The 15586-nt window shown below is 42.3% G+C and overlaps 1 protein-coding gene across 1 annotated transcript in view; it reads left to right on the forward strand.

The window, feature by feature from the left end:
• Positions 1 to 4382: 4382 nt before the first annotated feature.
• Positions 4383 to 15586, forward strand: part of fut8b (fucosyltransferase 8b (alpha (1,6) fucosyltransferase)) — a 129586-nt gene continuing 118382 nt past the window's right edge. The window contains exon 1 of the mRNA XM_012869111.3: positions 4383 to 4567. The gene's annotated coding sequence lies outside the window, so the exon portion shown is untranslated. The remainder of the gene's footprint in view (positions 4568 to 15586) is intronic.

Below are 15586 nucleotides of genomic sequence, written 5' to 3' on the forward strand. Positions count from 1 at the left end.
TTTTATAACTCCTGACCATCTTCTCACTTTGTCCTCTCTTTCCTGTAAAAATAATGTAAAATATTTATTAGAACGTATTGATTTAAATTACCCCCAAAAAGTAAGTAAGTAAGTTGTTAGATGTGACAACTTGCACCAAAAATTACTGTGACATGTTGCCCCAAATGACCATGTTTGCTAATGCTAGCTCTATCTTAACGTTAGGCTAAATCAGAATAATGACTGAGGTATGACTGGATGCCTTAATATATACTTTAACGAGTCCATATGTATAACTGCTAGAATTTTTATCTGAATGAAGGTTATTTAAAAAAATATAGAGTTAATATTTTTTACTTTGGGTACTGGAAAATGGTCAATTGGTGCTCATCTCAATTTACTATGTCTTGCCCCTATATCTATCTATCTATCTATCTATCTATCTATCTATCTATCTATCTATCTATCTATCTATCTATCTATCTATCTATCTATCTATCTATCTATCTATCTATCTATCTATCTATCTATCTATCTATCTATCTATCTATCTATCTATCTATCTATCTATCTATCTATCTATCTATCTATCTATCTACAAATTCCAAACTCAGATTTTGTAAGTGTGTCTTAAAAATGGAAATCAAGTTTGTTCGAGTTTTCTAATCTGCAAACAGTAACCTAAACAGATGAGTCTGAGGCTGAGCGCACCTCTTGGGAAGTAATAGGCAATATCGAAATAAATGAGGAATGATCACTTTGCATTACACCGCATAACTCCAGAGGAGCAAGGAGCGACTCCAGCTGGCACCATCTCCTTCGCTTTCTGAGCCCAAGTGAATGTAGTACAACAACCTGACACTGGTGTGCGCACTGCAGCTTTCATTTCAACCCACTCACACCAGGACCCGCAGCAGCCAAAGTGAAGTCAACCAGCATGAGCTACGCACAGGCAGGAAAATACGTTGCAACGCCTTCAAAATAAATCATCTAAACCTTTAACAGGAGGACGAAGAGGCACTTTGAATACCAGGATGAGGGTGAGTTATGCATGTGAATTCTCAGAATCTGAGAAGGCAGAACCCTGGAGTCCTGACATTTTTGGTGGCCCAAAATAAGGGTTTTCTCTTTTTGATTAATGTATAATCTACTGCCTTGATATTTTAGTTTAAGTTTAGAAAGTGCAAATCCATATCGCTGTAAGAAGCAAGACATAAAGTCTTCTGACATAACTTATTACTCTTTTGTGGGAAGACTGCAAATTAAAGATTATCTGGGAAAATAAACTCAAGTTTCATTTGGAAAAAGGCCAGAAATCCTTTAAAATGTGTATCTAGTCCATCAACTTTAATTTATCTACATAAAAAAGAAAAAAAGTGGGGCCTCAAAACTATCTCTAGCCCAAGGGGCCACATCCTCTGATGTCCAACCCCGCTATTAAAATAATCTTCCGAGTTTATGTTTTTTTTTTTACATAATCTTCCCGGGGCTGCTTATCCAACTAGAGGTTTTAGGCAGCTGCAAAGCCCGCTTATACTTGGGCCAGCCCTGTGTGTAGAAATGAGTGAACACCAGGAAGACTGAAAGCATCTGCAGGGTGACCAAGACTGCAGAGAAAAAAAATGTTTCGCTTTGACTTTGATGGCTTTCCTTTTTTGGAGGGATATTTCTCAGCAGCTTGAATGAGCATTCTAGGAATTAAAGTGTGTTTCTTGCTCCAGGAAACAGTTTCTGGTCTCAATACTAAAAGTTTTTTTTTTTTTTTTTTTTTTTTTTTTAAGTTACAATCCACAAAATCTTGCATAACACCACTATTTCTGTGGTTTAACGTCATCTAAGTGAAGTGCAAGAGAGCATGCTGCCGTGGTCGGTGCTTTGTCCCACCGTATGAAGCATTGAGCAACAACTGCCTTACTTTCCGCGTGTGTATCCGTGTGCTGCTGATCAGTTGGCTGAAGGAAAGCTATTCAGGCTTAAAAGGAAGGGCAATCTGGCAGTTTCTGGAGGCGGATAGCATGACCAGTCATGTTGTTGAAGGTAAAGGAGTGCCGCCCACCACCTGAGCAGTCAGCTGGCTAATTAAGCAGCAGATAAAAGCCTGTCAGACTGCTACATCTACATTCTAGACCAGGTTGCTCTGCATATCAAAGTAATGGTAATTGGTAAAGATACACCAACAACTGTAATAATAATTATGGTTAGAATATTTTAGCAGCAGTATGGAAAATTGTTGCTTCTCCAATTTGAACAACAACACTTAAATCTGTTATGTTTTTTTTTTATTATTATTATTGTGCAAACATTTTGATACCATGTGGTACCCATTGACCCCCTTTCTTCACTCTGTTGTGTTCTCCCTCTAATGCTTTAACATTACATTAATTGCGGTTATTGCTGCAATTAACTTTTTATTCTCTCTTTTTTTTTCTCTCAATAGAAGCTACTCTTGGCCACTGCTTAACCATATTTCTATCTTAGACAAAACCATTGAAGGCTGCCCTTAAGTATGTTATTTAATTTTTTTTAATAGATAATACTACTGGATCAGTGCAAGTCTCTTTAACTGTATTGCATTAACCGTTACCTACTCAAAGCTAACAACTAACCTCCACAGCTAATATTAACTCTGTGTACCATTTTTTATTTACATAGAGAGGAGTCTGTTTAATCCTTTTAGCTCTCAGTTGGTTGTGGAACATTATTCCGCTGTATTTGAAATAACGTGATGATGGACCAGAACAGGTTGTACAGTAACCTATTAATTAAATCAGCATCACACTCCTGTTTAGCAGAAGCATTACAATAATCTACATATGTAAAACAGGTATTTTTTGAAAGGGGCCTAGTCAAGTGCTGTGACCAAACCAATATAACCATAAAAACACATGTATTTGTTTTTAAATAAAACAAAATACGGCAATCGTTTGTCCTGAGAGTGTTTACTAGAGTCCTTTTTGAGCCTGACAAGAGTTTTGCACTGGGCGCATTAAGCAGACATAAACATCGTTGTGCCATATAACAGCAGCACAGTGGAGCCATCAGGAAAACAAGATATTATAAATATAATGCTTATTCTTAATAAATGTAATTAGAAATGAGAAGTTTGAGATTTAGATCCTCTCTGAGAACTGCTGTATGCTTACAGGGGCCCTGCTCGCCTGGGTCAGGTCTCTTGTGCCTTAGACTGGCTCTAAACATTAAATATGATTGCAATATCTTGTTATGTAAAGATCTCGAATTTGAACAGAATCGCATTCTATACAGGAGATGAATTTGAGCGTTTTTTCTTGTTTATTTATTTGTCCTAAGATGACATGCGTTCTAATTTGCAGCTGTGTAAATCAACTTAAATTAAATCTCAACTGTATACTCTATGCTTTACACTCTAAAGCATGGGTCTTCAACGTTTTCCAGGCCAAGGACCCCCAAACTGATGGCGAGATGGAGCGGGGACCCCCTAATTATATATATTGTATAAAATTGTGTTATATCAAACTGGTCCTATAGTGCCATGTGTAAATGTACCTTGTTATTGTGCATTCAATTCTAAGATACTCAAATAATACACAGGTTCATATATTCATGTTTTTATTTTAAACATGTGCAAGGCACAGTGAGTAGGGTGGCCATGCCACTGCCATTTATAAACATAACATAATACAATAAACTGATACCTGCCAAGACCAACAATGTCTGTCAATTGCATGTAATCATGCATAAAGACATTTCAATTTAAAGACATTTCAATTAGTGGAAAAAAATTGCAGGGGGGATATAGAAAAATGTCTAATCAACCAAAACTTTCGCGACCCCCATGCAGTACCTCCGCTGACCCCCTAGGGGTGCTCTAAAGCACATACGTCAAACTCAAGGCCCGCGGGCCAAATCCGGCCCATCAAGGTAATTTATCTGGCCCTCAAGAGCCAAAACAGGCATATCATGTCATAAAGTAGAGGTATATGTCCGTTTAAAGTGTATTAAGTGGCTAAAACTGTGCCTCTTGTAGGGAATGTTGATTTTTTTTCACTGTGTAGTAACAGCATCCTGCCACTAGATGTCAGTTTTTCCACAACACATTAAAACGACCCAGAAATGTCCAAAAAGAGAAAATGTGATGCAGAATCATGAGTTGTGTATAAAGGTGCCAATTTTATGTTACTGGGATTTTATTGTTTTTATTTTCATGGAAAGACATTATGAAATCAAAAGTGTCATCAATACAGGTGCAACCGGCCCTTTTAATGACTTCACGGTGCCAAAGCGTCCCAGTATAGAAATGAGTCTCACACCCCTGCTCTAAAGCAACGCTCGACTAATTTAAGATGAAATTACAAAGGCTTTTATTTCTAAAAAACCCTCCCCGGAAGTCGTGTTTTCACTCCTCCCCGCACCGTGTTGACACCGGCCATTCAGTACATCCCCACAGATCAGCCTTGGACCGCCGTATTCAGAGACGCAAGCTCCTCCAGTTCCTGTTTCCGCTGCAGCCGTTCTGCCCAGCTTTCTGGAGCGACGAGACCCGCGTCAGACCCAGCCTCCCGCAGCCCCTCCAGTCGGATGCCTCTGGAAGCCGGCGCGTCACACCGGGGTAAGGAGCGCACTCTCATTTTGCTTGACGGAAACGCAGACGCCGTGAAAAGCAGGCTGCTGCTCGCGTCTGCACCCCCCCCCCCCTCCTCTTCCCCGGCCTGTTGACTGCGTCGCGGCTGATCGCATCGGGGTGGCCGAATAGCGGCCGGGTGCAGGCAGCGGTCTCCGTGACCGTTATCTGAGCGCCGCTGCTCGGACGTGTTCGGCTGCAGATGGGGGGGATGCGAGGATGCTATTCCGCTGCACCGGGTCCCTGCTTTGTTTGTTTATTTCTGGGCAAAAGCAAGCAGGACCCGTGTCGTTACCTTGGACTCAGATGAGAGATTGCGTTGTAACCTCTGGCGTGTGGTTGGATGAATCAACGCGCGTTCCCTCCGATTCTCTTGGAGAGGCACGTCGGAGCTGGAAAGCCGTAGCTCACAAAGCTAAATGTTTGTAGCCACACGGGGGTTCTGCCGTTGAAACTAAAGGCTGGAGCGCATGTGACTCACAACCTGGAGAGAAAGCCGCATGACACCATTTGTCATGTGTGCCCATCCTCTTCTGTCTGTGGTGTTATGAGCGCAGCCGCTAGTTTGGGTCAGCCTGGCTGCATCGCTGCTGCTGCTGCTGCTGCCAGGATGTGGGAAATGTGCAGGTTAATAACCAGCGCAGCCAGACAGACAGGAGTTTGATTTGAACACCAGGAGGTGTGGTCTAATAAGGCCTCCGATATGGCTTTTGAATGAAACGCTCTGGCGTGACATCAGAACAGCGATACGAGGGGGGGTGGTGGCTTCTGTTTCGCACCAACTTTCTAAAAGCTGCACGGTCGCAGAGGCCAGGGACGCTCTCATACGCGGAGACGACGTGAGCGTTGCAATGACGCGAAGGTGCCAAACGTCCTGGTGTACATTGCTTGCAAACTCCGTGCGTATGATGCAGGTGGATGCCGGTGACAGGCTTTACGTGCTGGGTTGCTGTCCTGCTGGAAGGTCACCCTCCACCCCAGTTTTTACAGTTTTTTTTTTTTTTTTTTTTTTTTTTTGCAGCCTCTAATAGATTTTCTTAATGGATTATCCTGTATTTAGATGCACCCATCAGCTCTGACCAGCTTCACTTCCTATGCTGATTTTTTTTTAAATTTTTTTTTAGGACCCCACACCATGATGCTGACACCACCATGTTTTACCGTGGACATGGTGTTTTCAGAGTGATCCGCAGTATTAGTTTGCACCACATACTTTATATTTTGGCCAAAAAGTATTTTTTTTGTCCCATCTCCCCAAAGCATCTTCCACATATTTGCTAACCTGATTCTCGCCTGATGGATTTGGTTCCGCAGAGCTCCCCACGGCCATCTGGGGTCGCTTCATTGGAGTTGTATTTCAGAAGGAGGGGGGGCCTTATCCAAAATCCTTGCGTATGATTGGATAAACCACTTGTCCATCATCTTTACTGATGTGGCACAAGCTATTGCCAATCCCGGTTGGGAGAAGGGCGAGAACATGGTTTCCACTAACAAAAGCCTTCAAAGCCTCTCAGGTGTTCTTTTAAAGAATGAATATTCTGTAAGAATAGTAGATTGTACAACACGGATGAAATAGCAGCATCAATGTTACCGCTCGCTACAGTCGCTTCTCTGATGCGTCACATCTATGAAAATCCCGGTGATTGGCTCGTCCGTTTTAAGTGGTATTGACGTCCCTCTCAATGTCAGCGATTCCAGATGGATGTGTGGAGCTGTGTGGAGCTCGGACGAACTACATCCACCTGGCGAGAGTCAGGTTACATGTATGCAAAGAATAAAATAAATGAATAGCTAAATAAAATTAAAAATGAAAATAAAATGATATGACTGACAAAAAAACTGGAATATGCTAAGTAATATTCAACTAAATATTCAGAAATATAAAAGTCATCAAAAGATCAACTTACCATAAGGCCGAACCAGTGAAAGGCCTGAGCTTGTTTCTGCAACCTGGCTGTCCCATCTAGGGGTAAAGGAAGACAGTAGCTACATTTACATGGAGAAAAGTAATCAGAATCATTTTCTTTTCAGGGAAATTGGATAACTGCGCATACCAGAGTGGTTTTGTTCGAAATAAAGACAGGTGCATATAAACGCACATCATGATCGGATTAACTGTGTGCCCATATAAACGGTACAATCAAATTATTATTTTTCACATTTCAATCCGATCGTGACATTTTGTGCACGTTAACATAGCTAATGACCCACAAAGTGTGTTGCCTATTTGATCGCCAGGATCCTTTTGTACTTTTAAGGCCGCAGTCATTGCGCCGCTTTTCCTAGAAGTTTACGCCAAAGGTCTTTTTGCGGCTGGCAGGGTGGATTCTTCACCAACAGTGAATGGCTTCTTTGCCTCGGCAATACGGTTTGCCACCGAACATGACGCTGTCAGCGTATCTGTTCATGTGACCGGGACAGCTGTCAAGAGTGAGCCGCAAGCCGTGTTGCCAGCCAGTTCTCATGCGAATTTTGAGCAAACTTTCAAGCATTATGGGAACATTAGAGAAGACGGCAGCGACAGGAACAGCTGATCAGTCATGTGAGGTAAATGTTGGCTACGTCAGAACTAATTCGACAAATGCATTCCTGTCTCTTCTAGCACATTTACTGCTTTTCGGAAGAAGAAAAAAAGAAAAAAAATCAAAAACCACCTCAAGGTAATGTTAAAAACTTCTTTTTTTTTTTGCAAAATTTTGTAAGTTTCTTTTGTAAGATTCAAATTTTGCCATTTCCATTATCCTTTTCTAATGTGACACTTCTAAACACGCATTATAAACATTGCTGGAAACGCGACTGCAGATGGATGTAATGGACAGAATATGGCCATTGGTCACGACAAAACACGCCTCAAAATAAAACATTGTTCAGGTTTGGATGAGAAAAAAGAAGAAGCAAATAACGCAAGTTATTTATTCTTTCTGTGCATTCTGGTACCCAATAACCCATGTACTGGTGCAGTACCGGTCCATGCTCTGGTGGATGGGAACCACTACCCTACGTGGCTCCTGGCATAATTTTGGTCAGCCATATTTGTAGAGTGCATCACTAATAGTTGTCCTGTCAACTGGATGTGGAAAAGTTCAAGGAGCATCTCTTATCTCTTCTGCCTGTTTTACAAGACTCGGTTCATCTTCCTTACAGAACAGCAAACTATTTGACAATAAGTGCCATGATAATTCCAGACTTCCAACCCATTTGCGCCAGCACTTCTGTTTGAATTGCAGCGGCTGATAAGGTGGAAGGCAACTCAACACCTATGGACAACTAATTCATCATTAATGTTATCTTATAAAGCGTGCCTTGGTTACTGGCAGAGCAGATTGATTGAGTTAGTAGCCGTAATCCATTCATGAATAAGTAAACAGCCGTATATACTGCGGCGACAGCACTTTGTGCCCGTAGTCTCGGGTTCTGTCGCCGGCAACAAGATAGATGTCTGCCTAAATTTAAACTGCTTTCAACTGTCAGCGGCCAATTATTTTACGTAAAGCAAAAGTGACTCATTCTTCGGCTGCAATTTGCTTTGATCAGGACTGGCGTGCCATTTTTACATTTTTTTTTCTTTTTCTTTTTTTTTTTTGCACTGAACTTGGGTGCTGGGTTCATATCTGCCAGTTCAAATAATTACATTGGAGATGTTAATTCAAGGCTGTGCAATTTTTGATGATTAAATCAAATAATAGAGAGGGCACTCAGAATGACCCTTAATATTTGCAAGGAAGTTTTTTTTTTTTTTTTCCTCTTCCACAATCCAGCTCTGACTTTTCCGACAAATGACACCAGCACGCTGGCACACTTCCTACCGTGTTTACGCCGAGTCACATGCATCCTGCCATGCACTTTAGAGAAGTAGCCTCCCTCACTTGATCTGATCTACTCTCCTCCGTCTCCTGTGTTTCATGCTCTCGCTTTCTGACCTTTGTGGCCCCACGTCTCATGCCTCACACCACTGTCTGTCTTCATTTTTTTGACTAATGACTTCATTAAACATATTAGTGTTGCTCTGCCAAAGCCGTTAGGCGCGCTGCACTGAGCAAAAATTGGCAGTGACTCCTGTAATAATTTAGACTGTATATATAATGGTGGCGTTCATCACATGGTGAGGAGCTTTTCTGTGTTTGTTTGCCCCCCCACCCCACACCCCAAACCCACCATCACTTTTTTTGTGCAACAACTCACTGCCAAGTGGAGTTTTATTTAAAATAGCACTCGGATTTGTTTTTCATTTCGGCTCTGTCTGCAGCGGCAGCTCCGTCATCACCTGCACAGCTAGCGACCATGTTTGCATGAAAAGCCATTCTAATTTCAAGCATCACAGTGTTTTGGCTCAGTGTACAGTGTGTGTATAATGCTTGATATTGGCTTGCGTGTGCTCTGTATACATCTCCTTTCCTGCTTTTGTTGTTCCAGATATATCCTGTAGTCCCCCCCCCCCCCTCTCCTGAAAACATCAGACTTTTTTTTCTTTTTGGAGAGGGGGGGGTTGCTTATTTCTGCTTTCAGTTGGGGGGGCGAGCACAAACAACAGGGAGGTAAAAACTCAATGCAAGGCTTTAAAATCCTTGTAGCATCGGGTGTTAACAATGCTACAAAAGGATGCAGGCTTATAGAGAAGCATTGTTTTGTGTGTATTGATCATCGCAGTGCAGTGCATCCCAGTTTTAGGCAATATTATCTCTAAATAGAGCAGGAGCCATTGAAAAGATGCCTTTGTTGAATATCCGGAATAAATATATATGGAATTAGGAGTGCATTATGTGCAGAAAAGAAGGCTGTTTGTTTGCATGTGATTGGTGTTTTATGGAATTTTTGTCTTTCATCTCGGGTTTTCTTCATCTTAGCCTTTTGAAAACAATTACTAACCTAATGATGGATAAAATGGGGATAATAAGTATGGGCCATGTCAATCATTTTCACAGTTAAATGTCTTTTTAATGGGGCTATTTACACGAAATTCACAACCCGAATCATATAAAGGTACAACGAATGAAAAGCAAAACGGTCCATTAATGTAATTTTGTGAAGTGAAGTGGAAAACCTCAGAGAATAAGTACCGAACATGCTTATGTGAAATGTTTTCAGTTATAAGGAGGAAAAGTCTTTGTTCATAATGACAGCTACCTTTGTTGAGATTATCAGGAAAGTCCCAACTACATTGCTCCATTAATGCTTCCTTTTAATTATCATATGCAGTATCATATACCAAAAACAGCCCCACATCATGATGTTCCAACCTCCAAACTTGCAATTTCTGCCATTTCTGTTGCAAAAGTGGTATGTGCAATTTCATTTAAAGAGTTCTGTTTTGGTCTTATCTCGTGGGACTATGCTTTTCCCAGTGTTATACTGGCCTATCCAGATGTTCTGTAGCAAACCTTAAATCAGCTTCAAGGTGTCTTTTCTTCAGCAGTGGAGTCTGGCGCGGTGTGGCCATAGAGGCCTTTGCACTTGAATGAGTTACTGACTGTTTTCATGTAAAGCCAGCTGCCGCTGATCCTCAGTCTTTCTGGTCACCTCTCTGAGTGGTCTTTGGCTCTTTGACAAATAAACTAAATATTCTTTTGACTCCTCTGTCATCGTTCAAGGAGAACCCGGTAAGGGTAATTTCACGGTACAATGGTGTACTTTAACCGTCAGATAATCGTCCTGAAGGAGCTCCCAGGAACATTCAGAAGTTTAGAAATGCATCTGTAAACAGTGCCATCAGGATGTGTTTTGCAAAAATCAGTTTGCGAGAGCTATTTACTTTTACTTATCATGACTTCTTGTGCGTTAGCATGGTAATGGAAGTGTTTATTTGCACTGATAGGGTTTAGGATTGCTTTCCAAATATTTACAGATTTCAGTGATTGTTCTTGGCTCCCTTTGCCTTTTTTAATGTTTTTTTTTCTTCATGTTTTCAATACTCGTTCCTTGTAACACACTTGTTAAATTTTTACCCAATTAGGTGCTAATTTGTACCATTTTCTTTGTATGTATGGATTACTTGAGCTGTTGCCCGATTCTGGTGTTAATTTCATGTCAATAAGCCCGCTAGAAACATATTGAGTAAGAAAAACGTTGACGCGTTCAATACTAATTTTTCTCACTGTAGCGCCTTGGAGACTTTTAAGAGAACAGCCACTGTACGGTATGTATGTAGGCACTGAGTTTGTTTTTAAGGCATTTTCAGGATGTGGCTAAAGGGCAAAATCTGTAGGAAAAAAGCCCTTTCCACATCAGTCTTCTCCCGCTGTCATCCTTTGCAGAGTGCCATTATTATCTGTATTGTAAGACAGAGTGTCTGTCTGGTGATTGTGCGAACCAATCACAGGTTGAGAGCGAGGCAGGTTTCCATGGAGAAACGGCAGCGAGGACCGGCCCAAGAGGCTGCCGAAGCCCAGCTTGAACAAGCTAGACTGATCTGGGCAGATAGCATTCTCCAGCAGGTGAAAGAGTAAGGCCCCAGAAGTGCCGCCTTTCTAAATGTCTTGTCGTTTATCTTCCTGTCTCACTCAGGTGTTTGGAATAGAAATTCAGTCAGAAAGGAAAAATAGTAGCTCTACCCAACAGCGTTGCGCCGTCAGGTTGGATAGACAGTGGATTTATAGCACATAAAGTTGTCGTTGTTAGATATCAAAAATGTTACAATGTTAGAGTTTGGGTCATAGTTTAACTCAGAATGTGGCCTGCCTTTGTTTTGGTGGTAACCAGTGCAAGGTCTTGACCTGAACTCTACCTCAAACGGTCTGCTGCCCTGGCTGTGTTTGGCCCTGCAGGGAGGTTGCTCAGCAGGAGCAAAAACAGAAAGGAAAAAAAAAAAGAGAGAAGATAACATCAGAAAAGATGTGTTTCCATGCGCACATAAGCAGACTTATGTGTGCATGGTTTTGCTATATCTCGGGGAGTTATTGCTACAGCAGCCATGCCTGGGAAGTGGGTCTTAGAACATTTCTTCTTGGCTCATTGGAGCTGTCCAGAAATAGGCATCTCACCCATTCAGACGCAGTGCTTAGATTCCCTCTTCCCCCGTTTTTTCCTTTCTGCTTATCACTGGGAGGTACTTAACTCTATTGTTGCTCGGTCTCCTGTGTGGCTCTGCATGCGTTTCTCTCTTTCTACTTTAAATATACAGGGGTAGGAATATTTGTAGTCATACCCCTTGAACACGTCGTGCCATGTCACAACCATTAGCTTCCTAAAATTGCAACATAAATAGGAAAGGGAAGGAAAAGATACAAGAAAATTAAATGAGGAAGAAAAACCTAAATATAAAAAAAATGCAGTAAAAATGTATTCCGATAAGTGAATCTTGATGTAACAATTAAGTTTCCTTTGTTCCACCACACACAAGGGAAACTGATCTTTTCTTAACAATTTTACATAATGATTTTGAAACTTTTGGCCTATTTACTAAGTCTGCTTACCCTATGATCTGATTCAATCTGACAGAGCTTAAGCTGTATCTAGACGTGCAGATCTGGTGGAGACATACCTCCAAAGACTTGCAGCCGTAATTTTAGCAAAAAGTTGTCGATACCGGGGGGCTACTTGAGAATGCCGAATTGTTTAGGTTGTTATTTGTAAACAATCCTCCATCATTCCACTTCACATTGCACTACTTTGTGCTTTTCCAAGGCATTGTGTTGTCTCTGTGTGTGTGTGTGTGTGTGTGTGTGTGTGTGTGTGTGTGTGTGATCAACTGCATCAAGAAAAATGAACTTTTCCAACTCTTTATCTTCCTTAACAGCTGAATTGCAATGGCTGTGACACACAGTGAGAATTTGGAGCTCATCAGAAGTTGCTCAGGGATTCACAGTGGGACACAACACCCCCCCCCCCCACACACACACACACACACACCTCCCTCACTCCCACATCCCCATAGATTCCCCTGATGCTCAGTACCCTGGGTCCATCAAAGCGCCTTTTAGCCGCCGCGAGTCCACGGCTGAGGACGGGATCAGAGCGAGCACGGAGGGCTGGAGGGATTCAGAGACGCTGCGAAAAACTCTCAGCTGCTTGACAAGATACTGTGCTTTCTGGGTTTTAGGAAGTGGCACCGCACAGTGCCTTACCCAAAGCTGAATCTGAGTTTGCTTTGGTCTTCAAGAGCTCTTCCTCTGAATTGGAGCGGTTTGAAAGCGCAGCCGACTCAGGTAGCATCAAGGCATGCGTGGGACAAAGGTTTGGAGTTTGGAAACAGCAGATGGAGCAAGAGATTGAGGTGCCCGCGCAGCTTCAGGCACAAACACTCCGATGATCTCCCGAACACAAAAGAAGAGTCAAAAGAACCAGACACTGGACATTAGGCTCATAGTGACAATAGCCCCAACTGCATTCTCCAGCCGTAACTCAGAACACACAGGCCAACAGCGACATGCAGAAAAGAGCCCGACTATGAGCTCATGTGACAGAACTGGTGCATTTCCCACACTCGGGTAGAAAAGGTTGTGTGACAGGACTGCCTCTGCATGGGGGGGGAAATTTGGTATTATTCTGTTTTCAGCGCCGAGCTGAAATTTCCCAGCAGTGGCTCCCCGTCCATCCACACACGCACACACATACGCCGAACGTCCCCCATTTAGCCAGGAGTATCTGATTCAGTGCTAGCCGAGTATCGAGCGCCCTTAGTGTGACCTCTGCACAAATCCAGAAAGGGTGCGTCCCCAGGCCTCTGGAAAGTGGGTGCTGGAACGTGATGAAAGGTGGGCGATATCTAGCTCACAGGCAGGGATTTCTATAGGTGCCACTCATGCCAGTCCTTCTTCCTGGAGGGCTTCTTAGCCTTAGTAGGGTGGTGTTGTGATTCCTGTTAAACTATTGATCCTGAGGGGGTAGATTTATCTCGTTGACCTGTTCGGAGAGGTCATATAGCAAGGTCACCTGCTCTATAAAGCTGGAAGCGGTCCAGTGTTATTTAACACCTAGCACCCCCCCCCCCGCCCCCCCCCCCCCCCCCCCCCCCCACAGTATGTCTCTATAAAGTTCAAAAGAGCTAAGGTTATTACTGTGCATGATTTGCTCTCTATATCCCTATGAGTTCATTGTAAGTGCATGTGGCATTTGCTGCGTTTGCTCCTGACGGTGTGGCGGCGTGCGGGCGGCGGCTGAAACGGATTGCGAAGGATTGGAGAGGATTGGCCTGATTGGATTTCAGCCGCGGGAGTCCTGTCACCTGGCACAGCGTGGGGCCTATGGAAGACGCCGGGCTTGTAATCAGACAGCAGTCAAACTGTGAAGAAACAGCAAAATCGGCAGTCAGGCGCTGATGGCACACTTAGTCACAATGGGGGAAAATGCCAACAAATACTCTGCATACCTGGTAGGGGTTTGTGTGTGAGGCGAACAGTGGTCGCAGTTAAACATTTTTCAAGGTTCGGAACAGTCCGGTTAAGTAGAGGATGGGGAAATATTGACTTTTTAACGAGTTTTTCTTTCCTCTCCAGTTGTCTACACACACATATACTTCTAAAATGATTAGCTTTTTAATGTAAAAGAAATTAATCCATCCATCCATTGACCCATGGAAGTATTGATTGAGAAATCCATCCATCCATGTAATAATCGGTTAAGAATTCCATCCGTCTGTCTGCCCATATTAATCCATCCGTCCAGTCATAAACACATTCATCTGTCCAGTCTGGGTTTTCTGCAGGTTCCATAAATAAAGCCTGATTACTGTAGAAACTACTTGTGACAAAGATGTACGTAAAAGTGATTAGACTGTGCTGTTAGGTTGCCTTTTAAAGACCCAAATGCAGTGTGCTCTGACTGAGGTCCAGGAATATCTGCTTACCATCTTTTCTTTTTTACAGTTTGGACCGAGATCCAAAACTGTATAAAACGACCTCTTCTTCTATTCAGCTTTCCTTTTTATAACGCTTGTTGAAAAGCACTCTGGGAAATATAGGAAATCGCTAACTCAAGGCAAATGTGATGAAAAATGGGAACAACGAGATTGTAAATATACCAATCAACACCGAAACGCGTGTTTGTTACATATTGTGTTTCTCAGACAATGCGGATGTTTCTGAAGACGGAATAGTTTATTTTTTATTTTTGTATCAGTGCACAATGGAGGGATTCAAATGGGGTCTTCAGCAAAAGATTCAGCTGATAATGCAGAGGAGGGAGAGGAGAGAAATCCTAAGGAGTCGATTGTCAAAGGTATGTGAGTGGACGGGAATGAACACAATCCTTGAGCCTAACATCTCAGGCTCATTGTTGCAAATTCTAATAGGCCAGAAATGATTTATGTTGTACTTGAAAGGTTTTCTCTCTTCGTTTAGTGGTGAACAAGTGAGGCCCTCTCATCGGAGATAAATGAAGAAAATTGGATGTTATGTTTATCTTTTGTACAATGCATATTCTTTCTACCACATTTAAAATTAAAAAACTCCTTAACTTTCACAACACAAACAAGTAACACAAGCAAGACTCTCAGGACGGTTTTACATGAAAAAACGAAACGACAACACCATTTTACCACCATTATTATGACTCAGTGCTGGTAATATATTCACTCGTTTTATTGCTTTCAGGTCATTGTTCTTGGCCAGTGCATGCTATTTTTAACAATCATTCTGCAACCCAAGGACAACCAACATGTGGGGGAGCAGCTGCAACTCACACAGCGAGCAAGCTTTACTTTAGGCTTTTCGCGCAAGTCTGCTCAGCAAAACGCTACCAGATCCGCAAAGCGGGGAGAAAAGCATCACATCAGCATGTTTTGACAGTTATTGTAATTGTGGCGCATTTAGAAGAGAGGATTTATGGTTATATTAACCTAATAGATGTATCTTGAAATATTTCCAGGAGCGTTACCCTCCTAGAATACAGTTGTAATATCTCTTATTAGAGCTCGCTGTGATGTTCACTTTATGATCGCTTAATGGTATTCCTGGGTACTTGGGTGCTCTGCTGGCCAGGAAAGTCTCATTTCCAATGCTTCAGTTATTGATTGAATTATAAAATGAATTTACAAGGCTTATGTTGCAGCCTGTGCAATATAGATGCGCTTCT

The sequence above is a fragment of the Fundulus heteroclitus genome, chromosome 15 (assembly GCF_011125445.2).
Source record: "Fundulus heteroclitus isolate FHET01 chromosome 15, MU-UCD_Fhet_4.1, whole genome shotgun sequence".
In the NCBI taxonomy this organism is placed as follows: domain Eukaryota; kingdom Metazoa; phylum Chordata; class Actinopteri; order Cyprinodontiformes; family Fundulidae; genus Fundulus; species Fundulus heteroclitus.